General features: G+C 34.0%; 1 long non-coding RNA gene across 1 annotated transcript in view; it reads left to right on the plus strand.

The window, feature by feature from the left end:
• LOC144246386 (uncharacterized) overlaps positions 1 to 6,295 on the plus strand; it is a 160,966-nt gene extending 154,671 nt beyond the window's left edge. The window contains exon 8 of the long non-coding RNA XR_014955717.1: positions 5,904 to 6,295. This is a non-coding gene — a long non-coding RNA (uncharacterized LOC144246386). The remainder of the gene's footprint in view (positions 1 to 5,903) is intronic.
• The last annotated feature ends 2,510 nt before the right edge of the window (positions 6,296 to 8,805 follow it).

Here is an 8,805-nt window from a genome sequence, read left to right on the forward strand (position 1 = left end):
ACATTACACTAAGAGGAAATATTATTCTTCTCTGGAAGTTAAGGGAATGGTACAGTTTTATAGTTAAGTCAATAACTTTATTCCTAAATTATTTATTGGTTGTCTATCTGCCCCATTATATATAAGATGATATATCTTCACAGACATGGCCATTTGCTATCCAGAAGGATACAATTGTATTTTAAGTGCTTTTATTTAACACGTTTTCTTATATGCTGTTTTACACAGCAATTTTTGTGTAAATAAGGTATGTGTACTTGTATGAAATCTTCTTAGGAAATTATGTACACTAGAGTTGTCAAATGGTACTTTGTGCAATTTAATTTGGCATTTTAAATTCATTAAATGTGTTTGAATAAAGATCTTTGAACCAGGACAAAATACAGACTTGAAGGAGTAGAACTGTGTTAAGCAGTATTAATATGTGTGCTTAAGAGTTGTGGCTGTTTGGACAGTAGCTTCATGGAATGATTCAGCTGGCTTTGATATTACTTACCGTTAAGGGGTGACTTAAATCAGGAATCATGCAGTGAGGTAAAACCTGGGTTAAGTATATCATTACCTGGAGCACTTACAGCTGTCTGTGGTATATCAAACCAAAAATGGAAGCTAAGCCAAAATTACTGACCTAAAGATGATACACAAGATAATGAACAGAAACAAAGTCCTATTAGATTATAAATCAAATATGGGAGGAGAAAGACCTGTATTTTAGTAATTCCATAAATGAAGACATTCATGACTTGATTGCTGTGCTATAGCATTCCAAGCTTATGATCAGTTTTAGAAAGATCTGTTTACTCTTAAACATATTTTTCATAGCAGCTGAAAAGATATCCAGTTTTTCAGGTCAGGTGGCTTTGAATTCATGGTCTTCTAAAATTGTTCAATGAGATCAATGAAGACTCTGTCTTCTCAATGGGTCCACCAACTACTCTCTCTAAAGTGAAAAGAGTCAAGTAGTGTTAATTGTTCACGTAATCCAAGGTAATACTAAGTTTATATACTAAAGTGGTACAGATTTAAAGCGCATTTGTAAATTAGACTGTTGCCAATTTCCAATTTCACATATGGCTTATGTATATGTCTGCAGAAATAAAACCTATATAGGTTAACTTGCATCATTTAGGACAGTACCATAAAATAGAGTGGAGCTTTTACCTCTCACAGCCCTGAAAGAAAATTGTAAAGATGAACTTACAAAATTACTAGCAAAGTATGGTGACAAATTATGATCTTCCAGTGAACCAGCCTGTTTTGTCCCTTGTCCTTGATCCTTTGCCAGAACCTCTTGCTTGGTCCATAGCTAAAGGCATTTAACTGTAATATCAAGAGCCTTCATTGTACCTGCACAGGGCAAACAAGGTCCATTAATAAGGATGGGTTTCCATGATATTTAACTCAAATCTAAGTCTAACACAGTGGCTAGAAAATAAGCCATATTGTCCACAGGGTATACCTGAGCCCTTCATCCACATTCTTCTCCCTATCTTTTGTTTTGTATAGACAAGTAATTTTTTTCCCCCCTGGAAAACTGTCTTTAACTTCCACTTAAATAATTTCCATCTGCTCACCATGAACACTGAAGCAAACATATTCTAGATACCACCTCCATTATATAAATCCTCAGTCTACGCTATAGAGCTCAAACTTTCTAGCAGTAAATCTAACAAGTTTCCAAGATTGACTGCTATGGCCTGCAATCAGAAAGTACATTAGTCTGTAATCTTTGTTTTATCACACATCAATATTTTTGACATGTCATTCATATCTACTAATCATAAAATATAAGATCAATTAATTAGTCTTGATGGTGTTTGAAATCCTGACCCAAACAGAAACCTGCAAGAATGACTGCAACTATAAACAATAACAAATATATGTTCTTCTAAACCAGTTTAATATATATTACTTAATACGGAGATATTTTAAATGCAATATACCTTTCCTTTTCAAACTATCTAGTTATATAATATTTTTTTCACTGATGTTTTGACTTATTTACTGCAAAATACTGGAGATAAATAAGGTTCATGAAGTAAAAGAGTTTGCTTTTTATCAGTTTAATAGCTCATTCAATACAAAATTTTAAAAACTGAGGAAAATTAATCAGGATTTGACTTTAGGAAAATGAAATTAGAAGCATCCAATTAACACCTCTAATCTGAACAACTGACCAGAATCTTGGAAAATGGTATTCTATTTCTTTGCTTGTCATGGATAATGGGAATGGAATCTCTCCTTGGTGTTTAACCTCTGAATCAAGTGCCTCATTTCTTCAGAAGAGCACTTGGAGGTCCGATTTGCTGCAGTGACAAGCTGGTAGTGCCACAAATTAACAACACTGTGCTCTGAACACTTCGTATATTGTGAATTTTTACGTTATAAAGGCAAGGAATATCTAAACATCTGTACCTAGAAAATTTTGACTATGATTTCTCTGCACACCAAATTCCTTCTCTATTCCTAGCCTATTTTTCACATGGATATCAAATGCATAAGCAGAAAGAGATGTTGAGGAAATACAGGGTTCTATGAAGGAAACTACAGCCTCATAGAGAACTTGATAAGGAAAACACAAGGGCTGTAAGGCGTAAAGGGTTGAGTCATGCACAGTATATAAATCATAAAGCCTATGCTAAAAAGCTGGTGGTAAAAATGTCTAAAATGGCTTAGAAACAAGTAAAGGTTTTGAATGCCATACAGGAAAGAAGTTGTAGGCATTTTGAATCAGGAATTGATTCAAATTGCCTATTTGAATTGAGTTGTACTGTATACTCACAAGAGAAGAAAAATAAGATGCTCTAATCATGCCTAATTATTGCTTTCCTATTCCAGGGTGCCTTAAATATGCCTGCCTCTTTGTCACATAGACTTTTTGCAGTTGCAAAGTAATCTATAGCTTTCAATTCCCTGTGTGTAATTCCTGTTACAAATACAAGAACCCCAACCTACATCAGTCTACATCACGGTACATCACGGTCTTAATTCAGAAAGAAAAGGAATAAAGAAGCATTTTGATTCAGCAAAGAGTGACCACTGATTTGTAATCAAAGCTATTAAGTCTAAGCATGTCAGTATTTATGTTAAATGGCATATGGAAGTGAAACTTGGGAACTGCAGTATTTAGTCACTAGGTATGTGTGCTACACTTTTGTCTAACAATCACACCAATTTTTTTTAGAACTCAAAATCCTTCTGGATGCTTCTGTTCACATTTATGTGATAGATTTAAATGAGTATAGAGTAAGCTGTATGGAACCATTTTTTTTCTAGTCCCAAAAACTGTGATTATCTAAATTGCTAGTGCTGGAGTGGTTGACCTTCACTTTTGGTCTCCTTGCCATCAGTTATTATAGAAATAACAGGAACATATTTTAACAGATTTTATTCATTTCAGGTTTTAATGGATACCACACTTGTCACTGCTCAGAGCAGGGACCCATAGCTAACTCTCAAATGACAATATTATAGAATAAATGTCATGTACAACTAAGTCATGATTGCCATTTGGATCATTTTGTATTCTATCATCAGCATGCAAGAGGGACACAAAATTCAGACATTAATGTGATAAATCTCATAACAAAATGAAAATTTCAGGGTTTATTCCTTATGCAATCTCCTGTTACAGTAGGAATAATTATGAATTTTAGGAAAAAACTTGTGTGAGTCATTCTGTGTGAAAGAAAAAAAAATATTTAATATGGTTAGGGTGGAGAAAGCAAGTAACATACGCAGAAAAAAATCAGTCCATTGTATTTTAAAACTTTGATAAATGATGTTTTATAAAGAGTAAGTTTTTATTAAGAGCAGGAAAGGTTTTCAACAGTTGAAAGGCTGTAGGGATAAAAAGGTATCCATTTGTCTGCAATTGAGAAGCCATAAAGTATATTTGAATTACTGTGGTTTTCTAAAAAGAAAACAGAAATCATAATTAAATTGTTTGAAGATAGAATTATCCAGGAATTAAATAGTGAACATTTGGATTAGTGGCACTTCAAGTCTATTGTGATCTGTAAGGTTAGTTCTTGATATGTGACTGGTTTATGCATTGTAACTACACCTGCAGCAGTGGAGGCTTTCAAATTTATCATTATGTGTTTCCTTTTTTAGATCAAGTAAGAGAAAATTATTCTCCTGTGCTCAAAACAAAAGCTTTTAATTTTTTTGATAAATTAGATGCCACACCAGCTCTTGATAATATGAATTTATGAAACAATTTAAAAACAATAATTTTGTTTAGAAAAGGTCAGGTTTTTTAAGCTTATTTCTGATTTTGTATAAGCATACAAAAGTGTTTGTTCTCAACAGAACAGTCTGACAAAAAAAAAAAAAAAAAGCTTTCTCTCTCTTTTGGGGATTCCTACAAGAATAGGAAGTGCTAGGATGATAGAAACAGTATGTGTTAAATATGTGCCATTGTCCAGAAAAAGTTTTTCTTTTGGAATTGCTGCTAAGTTGAAGTTTAGGTAAAAATATCCTTGCTGAATTTCACATTGACATGAAACAAAAAGAAAGAGAAAAAAAAAAAAAGCAGATTGTATATGGGTTCTGTTGTAGCTTAGCCCAGCTTAAAAAGCTTCTAGGCTTTTCAACACAGCTTATTCTTTATAAAGATACCCTAAATCATGCTTTATTTGAGCTGAAGGAAAACAGAAACACATGAATGGCCAAATGGGAAAATTCTTGAACATTTTATTTAAAATATGCTTAAATTTCCAGCAGTAGTAGTAGTATTAGATAGTGTGATCAATTAATGCCTCATGTCAAAATATACCTTAAGACTGTATAAATATGTAAAACAACTAGAGGTCAGATTCAAAAGACCCCATTCAAATAGAATGATCTAAATTAAAGTTGCTGCATTCTAGGAGGACATGGAGCTCTTCATACATAACTGAAATTAGAGAGTTGGAATGTCTGAAGTACAATGTTTTGCACCAAGTTATTCATGCCTACCTCACTTCTTGACACCAAAAAAAAGTTTATATTAGTATAGCAGTATTTGGCAAATGTGAAATATATTTGTACCTAGACCAAGGATCAACAGTAATGGTATTTTGCACATTTACAAATTCTGTGCTTCATGTGTACATTTACCTACTAACATAAAATTTTCTGTATTTATAAAGGTTTATTCTGTGTGGTTTTGAGGAAAATTTACTTTCAAGCTTTATGTTGTTCACAATTTTTGAAAGTCAAATATATTATAATATTAAAATTTTTAAATTTAAAATTCAAATTCAAATTATAAATTTTTTTAAAAATATCTACTCAAAATCACTAGAAATATTTAATTTTGCATGTAGTTATGATTGCTTAAATGTAGCAACAAAAGTTGAAAAATTCACACACTTTCATAAACCACTAATAAAATCAGAAAAAACACAATTTTAATAGGCAGTTGAGAAAATCTAAAAAGTTTTATATATTTATGTATTACAAGAGAGTTACAAAATAAGTTTTTATTTTTTTCTCTTCCTAAAACATAGTTTATGATTGAGAGTGTCTTAGAGAATTTCTCTGTCTGTTTTCTGATTTTTCTTTTATACCTCATGTGGAAAGAGATTATGCCTGAAAACAGGTTTTTAGTTTCTCATTTAATAGCCTTTGGTAGGAAGCCACATAAAAAATCTCTAACACATTACATCTTTAAATAATTTCTAATAGCCATTTATCTATATATTGCTGCTTTACCATGTTTAGTTATCACCAGCTGTGTTACTTGTTGGTACTGGATGCTTTAAATTCTTCTCTCCTTTATTAAACCTTCTTTCATTTACCCTTTTCTATTTCTAACTCCTTCTCACCTTCCTTCCCCCCACCACGTACACTCCTACCTATCATCTCCCCATTTCCTTGTTGCAATCGATAACTAATGTGTACTTCCATCTGTTCAGAAAGAACAAGGCCAGACCAGATGTGACCTGTGATTTACCAAATGGGACGCAAACACAAGGAATGCTGTCTGCCATCTGTTGATGCAGGAACCAGTGGAGCCGGACTAGCATTTCAGCAGAGCTCTCCCACCGAGAAACTGCAAAGAAAATTCATCTGTTTCATTTTTTTCTCCTCTTCTGACCTGACAGTTCCTCTGCATGGAGTGTCTTGCAATGAAGCTGTAAGAGTTTACATCTAAATGGCTGTGCTCTAGGGAAAATACAAGAAGGCTTTCACAGCTTATGCTTTATATTTCTGCCAGAAACAGAAATACAAAGATGATACTTCACAGCAAACTGATATGTGAAGCTGCTCTTTGAAATGAATAGAGTAAACAGAGACCCTGGTTTTCCTCCTTGTCCTCTTCCCTTCTTTTTACTGCACATGAAAAGGTCCTGAGACTGCTGAAGGAAATGAAGCAGGTGTTAGTAACAGTAACCAAAAAAGATCCTTGTCTCCACTTCATTCTACTTCCAAATTACCCCACCAAGGAACATCTGGTTTCTGTTCCAAAAGAGGAAATGCACAATATAGGGAGTAATCCTTATGTGTGATCTTTGGTATATTCTAATTTACAATTTTAAATGTACAAGTTGAAAACACAAGGATGATAGTGATATCATTAAATGATAGTTCAAGGCCCGATAATTCAAAATGCAGCTGATGGCAAATTGGGATGCAGGGCTGTTCATATGTGGGAACATTTTCAAATTTAACATACTCATGATTCCTATTGAATAGAACCTGACAATATTATAAAGGCCAGGAACACTTGCAGTGCTTTTCTATGTTTTATGTAAACTGAAGAACTATATAGCCAGCAGATATTTCTATTTACTTATTTTCTTAGAGCAGAAGAGCTTGAGCAGAAGAGAAAAGGAATGAGTAATTCACTTCCAGACACCAGTTTTCCACCTCCAGGAATGCAGTTTTTTATACTAGTATGGATTACAAATAAAATATTCTCTGTTCAGGCTGCTACCTGAAATTTTTGGGTTAACATTTATAGTTTTGAATGTTTTAACTAGAGGAAACTTAGACTTTAAGATCCTTGAAGATAACTTTGCAGTCCTGTGTGAAGACTGAATCTATCATTCTGCCCTGATACGCCTATTCCTTTATCAGTATATTACAGCTTTATAGACAGCATCTCCTAAACATTATATTTGTTTGAAATTAGAAGAAAAAACATATTCAGAAAGGACCAAGAACCTTGGTAACATTTTTCACAGCTTGCACTGTTGTTGTTTTTGTTGTTCCTGATGTTTCTCAAATGTCCCTAAATGATTAGGAGGTCTAGAGCAAGTTCAGGTTTGATACTCAAGTTTTCATTCACAATGTTCAGGAGATATACATCAAAGTTATTGTTCAGTGCAGAAAGGAAGTGCCATGTAGATGTGAGGGGGAAGCTAAGCTTTCTTTAAACAGTGATGAGACTTTTTCTAAGTATAATTTAAACTGCTCACGTGTACAATTTTTTGGATTCTGTCTTGTCACTTATTTTGAATCTCTTTGGCTTCTCTGGAGTTTTTTAGGGGGTAATGTGTTTGTTTTGTTCTATTTGTTACTTTTTAATATTTTTTTTCTTTCTGACACTGAGAGCAGAATACACAAAATACTGCATCAGAGAGAAATAATTTTGTCAAAAAATAAGTCTACTTGCCTCTGCCTTATTTCTTTGTTGATCGGCAGTGATAGGTCATTAGCAAGCACACTGTCAAAGCAACTTTAGCAAAGACAAAATCCTTTCTAAATGAGAATTAATGGGGAAAAGAAAATGATCTTTTCATATTCTCTGCTCTCATAATGTATGGCAATTTATCTCAGGAATGGTTGGGAATCAATTAAGCATGAATGATGTATAGGAAGGTGGAATTTGACCTTAACAAGTTGTCTTGTCTCTTGTCTTGATGTTTCCATCTGTTTTGCACAAAAAATGATCTGATAATGTGGTAGGGAGGTAGATATGATTTCTGAGGGAACAGTCATTATGGGCCACTATCTTCCCAGACCTGATAAGTTTAATCCAAGTTGCCTGGGAGGTAAGAAGTCATAAAATATTTTATTTCAGACAAGTGCAAAAATACTCATAAACTCAAAGGTTAATCACTGCACCAAAAGAACAGATGAAGGAGACAGGGCAGTTTTATGTTTCTCTGTGTGATGTCCTTATTAATCATGGTGCCCCATTTGCTTTCAGTATGCCTCATGTATTTTCCTTTGAAAGCCAAATGGATAGACAGAGGAAGAAATAGAAGACTATTACTATCACATGTTAAACAGTTCTGCCTTTCTTGTATCACATATTCAAGGGATTGGATTACAGCAAAGAGGTATTCTAATTCATTCAGTGACTAAACAAATATTCCCTTTGGATAAAAACCTAAACTTCCTCCTCTGTGAGTCGTTATAGATTAGAAATGAAATTTGAAAGACTACTGATTAAGAAACTGTGGAAAGATGGCTGGGGACTGTGGAAAAATTGCTGGGGGATAAAATTAGAGGAAACTAAGAGGTTATATTCACATCCTAACAAATTTATAAAGGTACGGAAATTATAGAGTGAAATTATAGAGTGAAATGCAGCTGCTACTTCCTGGATGGAATGCAGTTGGCATGCTCACAAACCATTCCCTGAAACTGTGATTCCCCACAGCAACAATCTCCAACCACAGCACCTGCTAAGGGTAATGGAACGAAGGGTGGAGTGGAGCAGAAACTCCTCAGCCAGGTTCTGCTGAAATCCTTGCAAGCAGGGGACCTTAATAGCACTTTGCAGCTGAGAAACTGCATGAAACCTGTCAGCTGAGGGAGACAGAAGATATCCTGCTGCTGAGCCAACAGCTGTAGCAAAATCATTCT

This window comes from Lonchura striata, chromosome 5 (genome assembly GCF_050655825.1).
Source record: "Lonchura striata isolate lonStrDom1 chromosome 5, ASM5065582v1, whole genome shotgun sequence".
Lineage (NCBI taxonomy): Eukaryota > Metazoa > Chordata > Aves > Passeriformes > Estrildidae > Lonchura > Lonchura striata.